Source organism: Cnephaeus nilssonii (assembly GCF_951640355.1).
Source record: "Cnephaeus nilssonii genome assembly, chromosome: 12".
NCBI classification, from domain to species: Eukaryota; Metazoa; Chordata; class Mammalia; order Chiroptera; family Vespertilionidae; genus Cnephaeus; species Cnephaeus nilssonii.
Genome location: NC_137083.1, coordinates 33,516,556 through 33,521,732, shown reverse-complemented (window position 1 = coordinate 33,521,732; position 5,177 = coordinate 33,516,556). Strand labels below are relative to the sequence as shown.

At 41.6% G+C, this 5,177-nt stretch overlaps 1 pseudogene across 1 annotated transcript; it reads right to left on the bottom strand.

Annotated features, from left to right (window-relative positions):
- Positions 1-1,942: 1,942 nt before the first annotated feature.
- Positions 1,943-2,916, bottom strand: LOC307108033 (heterogeneous nuclear ribonucleoprotein A1-like; annotated as a pseudogene). Its single transcript has one exon. The product of its transcript is annotated as a heterogeneous nuclear ribonucleoprotein A1-like (transcript).
- Between the last annotated feature and the right edge of the window lie 2,261 nt (positions 2,917-5,177).

Below are 5,177 nucleotides of genomic sequence, written 5' to 3'. Positions count from 1 at the left end.
AGGAGGCTTAGGTTTCCCCAGCAATGGAGGAAGCCAAGCTTTCCACCTGCCCTGGTGGGCCCAGGCCTCCGCTCAAGGTGACAAAGTTTCAATTATAGAAGATACATAAATCCCAACAAAAATGGTGGCAGCCACAGAGCTGGAGTGAGCAGCAGGCTTGGGTTTCCCCAGCAATGGAGGAAGCCGAGCTTCCCGCCCAGCTTGGCCTGCCCTGGCCTCCACTCAAGGTTACAAAGTTTCAATTATAGAAGATAAATAAATCCCAGATACCAGGGCCTCCACTTGGGTCACTGAGGGGCGTGGCTGGCCTGCAAACCATCATAGGCCCCTCACCCAGGCCTCCCAACACCCCAAGGGAACACCCACCCTGATCCAGGACACCCTTCAGGGCAAACCAGCTGGCACCCACCCGTGTATCCTATCTAATAAAAGGCCTCTATCCTATCTAATAAAAGAGTAATATTCAAATTGACCATCACTCCAACACACAAGATGGCTGCCCCCATGTGGACACAAGATAGCTGCCACAAGATGGCTAGCAGGGGAGGGCAGTTGGGAGGGACCAGGCCTGCAGGGGAGGGCAGTTGGGGGTGATCAAGCCTGCAGGGAGGGCAGTTAGGGGTGACCAGGCCTGCAGGGGAGGGTAGTTAGGGGCAGACAGGCTGGCAGGGGAGCAGTTAGGCATCAATCAGGCTGGCAGGGGAGTGGTTAGGGGGTGATCAGATTGGCAGGCAGAAGCAGTTAGGGGCAATCAGGAAGGCAGGCAGGCAAGCAGTTGGGAGCCAGCAGTCCTGGATTGTGAGAGGGATATCCGACTGCCCGTTTAGGCCCAATCCTACCCGGATCGGGCCTAAACGGGCAGTCAGAGTTCCCTCGAGGGGTCCCAGATTGGAGAGGGTGCAGGCTGGGCTGAGGGACATACCCCTCCCCATGCATGAATTTCGTGCACTGGGCCTCTAGTATATATATAGATATGCATAACCCATGGATAGATAATAGTTTGGTGAAGGCCTGTGAAGGGGAGTGAGCAGGGTGGATGGGGGTCAATGGGGAAAAATGGGGACATCTGCAATACTTTCAACAATAAAGATAAATTAAAAAAAATAATATTTTAAATAATCAAGGTGTAATTCTATAGGGTTCTAAATCAATATAATCTAGTTAATTACTTTAATATTAGGATAAATATTATAATATAGTTTACTATTACATAAAAATCAACTATCCAAATATATTTCCTCTAGTGAAGAGGTTTTTTAATGTCATAAAATACAAATGGAAAGCCTCTATTTTAGAAGGTAAAATTCTATCATCAACACATTGTGTGCTTAAGGGCTCCCTCCTTACCCACAGATGAAGTCACCAATATTCATTTTACAACTTTCCTCCCCAACCCTTGTTTAGGTTGTATTTCCAGGCTGGATTCCAAGAATCAGCTCACTCTTCCCATTCACTAATCCTTGAATTTGCTCCCTGTCTTTTCTTTGGGTTTGACGTTGAACATTTAAGAGCTCATTTATGTCTCTGCATGAGACTTTATTTTACTCTTTGCTTTATGCTTTCCTACCAAGATCAACACCAGTTATAGCCACTGTAAAGTTCAGGTCTAAGGTTGCCAGACCAGGTGAGGGTCCAGATATTACTAACCCAATGAAAAAGAATTCCATTCTTTTATTTTTTTTAAAGACATATTTATTCAGCATCATGCTCAGACTATTCCTTTTGGTAATCAACAGCATGAGTTGCAAAAACACACACCACACTGCATTAAAACTCTTTGTTGGAATGCTTTACACTTTGCACAGAAAAGAAACTAAAATAACCTGTGATACAATTAGTCACAAATTCAGTCCTCGAGTTTTTTGCCCACTCACATAAGTATTGTCTAAAACATGTCTTCTTTGTAGCAGCTAGGCCCTGCCACCACTGTGTGTGGCTGAGTTCACAAATCTGTTGTAACCTGTAGCTTCCCTGCCACTTCTCTGGCTCTCCTCTCCTGCTAAGCGTTGTTTCCTGGCAGTAATTAAAACCTTCTGCCACTGCCATAGCTACTGCTGCTGCTGGAACCACCATAGCCCCCCTGATTGTGTGGTTTTGGCAAAGAATTGGCCTTCACTACTATAAGGGCCAGAGCTTCTGCCTCCAAAGTCTCCTCCTCTCATGAGTGCAAAATCTGAAGATTGATTGTTGTAATTGCCAAAATCATTGTAGCTTTTGCCACCTCTAAAATTGCTTCCATCATTACCAAATCCATTACAGCCATCCCCACTGCCACCATATCCACCGCCACCTTGACTGCCACCAAAGCCGCCTCGACCACTGAGGTTTCCTCCACCATCAAAGTGTCATTCCCACCAACATTGTCAGAACCACTTTGGATGAAGCACTGGCCACCTCTTGCTTAGATAGGGCTTTCCTTACTTCACAGTTGTGGCCATCCACAGGGTGGTATTGCTGAATGATAGTCTTGTCTACAGAGTCATGGTCATCAAAGGTTACAAAAGCAAAGCCTCTCTTCTGGCCACTGCCTTGGTCAGTCATGATTTCAATCATTTTTCCCTTAACTGTTTAAAATAATCCCTCAGGTGATGTTCTTCAGTGTCTTCTTTGATACCACCAACAAAAGCCTTTTTCACAGTTAAGTGGGCGCCAGGTCTTTCGGAATCTTCTTCTGAGACATTCCTCTCTGGTTCCACACTCTTCCATCCACCTTGTGTGGCCTTCATGCACAGCCGCACACGCCTTCTCCACGGTGACATAGGTGACAGACCCACAGCCTCTGGGCACACAGTCTGTGAGCGTCCCCCGTGGCTCAACATGGCTCCTCAGACTCTCATTGATTGTCCCAAAGCTCAAACCTCCCATAAAGAGCTCCCACAGCTGTTCTGGCTCTTTGGGAGGCTCTGATTTAGACATGACGACTGTGGGAGGGGAGAGTTTAATGATGCAGAAAAAAAAGAATTCCATTCTTTTAAAATGAACACATTTTAAAATGTGTTCATTAAAAAAAAGGAATTCTAAATCTTTTCTTTATTATAGGTCCTTCTGGCCAGGTTATTATAACACTTACATATCATGTTCAGACAGTCAAATATGTGGAATTTGCAGTTAAACAAAGTTGATGTTGACCATATAAGGGAAAAGATAGGTGAATACTGGCTGGGGAGGTATTGTAGGCTGTTTCCTATACTATCTGTGATATAAAGCAAGTCTCTTTATCTTTCTGGGACTTTTTTTGATTTATTTATACAGTGTACTTGTACTAGGCTTTTTTTCCAAGATTGCTGCTTATTAAATTATATCTAGCTTTTTTTATCTTTGTTAATGATGCATCCTATGTCTGAAAACTTCCCCTGAGTGGTCTGGACTATAGAAGTAACACCTACCTTTGTGTTTCAATGGCAACTTATGCGACTCTTTTAGGTTTATAATTAAATTGTCATCATTTATTTTGCCTCCCATTAAACTGAAATCCTCTTGTTCATTCTTATTTTCTCACTGTCTGTCTTGGATTCAACACATAATGTGTGTTCTTTAAATATTTATTGAAAATATGAATGAATTACAAAGAATATTTTCAGTTTATATCTGTATCATATCATACAGTGTTGTTGTTATTGTGTGTGTGTGTGTGTGTGTGTGTGTGTGTGTGTTTTGATCCAGTTTTGAGGTCCTGAGCAGAAGTCAACTGGTTTCTCTTCTTGAGCAGCTAGTCAAGTATGCACCTGACTATTTTCCTTGTTGGGCACGCACACTCTAGGGCCCACTGTGCATCCGCCCTAATCAGCTCCAGCTTTCTGTTGCCATGTCCCTGGGTGCAAAAACCCTGTGTGGCCCTGCCTGGCAGCCTTCTCTAGTTGGGAGCTATAACTAACAAGAAGTCCTGCCTTTCATCTATCTGCTGTTAGTAGGTTATTTCTTACCATCAAAAGGACCTTTAAATTTCATAAAACACTTAACCACCCTTACCTAAAAGCTACGTGTGTCAAATAAAAATAATCAATTTAGCCTTTATATTCAGAACTCCAAATAAAATGTCCCTTAGAAATTGGGAATAAAAAAATCTTTACTATAAAAAAGATTAAAATAACTGCCCTAAAGTGGACAAAAATATGTAAAGACTACTATCATTTTTTAAAACTAACTTTAAACTCTTTAAAAGAAGCAATTATGCCATATTCCATACTTATATAGTACCTCTTGTATTTTTAGATGCATAATAGGAACTTAAAGACAATTACCAAGTGATTGAATTCAGGACATATGTTGATTGATCTTCCTAAGGAAATGATACTATTTCATGATTTCTGTGAGGACAATTTAGTACAATCTAACCATATTAATATAAGGTGATCTTTAGACCAAATAACATAGATACAATAACATAATAAAATAGGTCAAATAACAGAATTTAATTGCAATCAAATTCAGACATAAGGAGTATGCTATTTTAAAGTATGCCCTACTGTTCTTTTTTTGCAGTTTCCAGCATCTGCTGAATTTACTCTATAGGTTGTATTGTCCTTACATTTTGGCTGAAACATAAGAGAGAACATATTTTCCTTACTGCCCCTCACACTCTTTGATTGGAAGGTTCCACTACTTTATTTGGACATTTTCCATCATACTCCTTATAGTATCCATATGCTAGCTTTTTATGCCTGTTAATGTTTTCTTTACTCTGGGCACCCTTCCAAACACACTACTTTGAAATATGGAACTCCTTATTTAGTTATATAGCCAATATCTAAAAACCTCAACTAAGAAAAGATTTCCACCAGCATTTTCAAAGGTGCTGTTAAGATCAATCAAGGCAGCCACTCAATGAGTGTGGAAAAGAGTCTTATAACAGCTCAGGAAACCATCCCATAAAGCCTCTACCGAGGAGAACATATCGGAAGACGGATACTACAAACCACCCTAAGGGGAAGCCAGCCAAGCTCAGCAGCAACAGATGGAGAAGAAACGCACTTATTGACTAACTTCCTTGTGAGGTTGTATTTATGTTTCTACTCATTGGGTGCAGATTATGTTTTTCTGCCAACAGTAAATGCTATTGATTTAATACATGTGAGCTCTGTACCGCACTACAGCCCTCTGAAATGTAGGGATGGAAGAGAAACAGAGAGTTTGTTTTCTAAGATACAGAAGATAACCCATAGACTATTCAGACACCT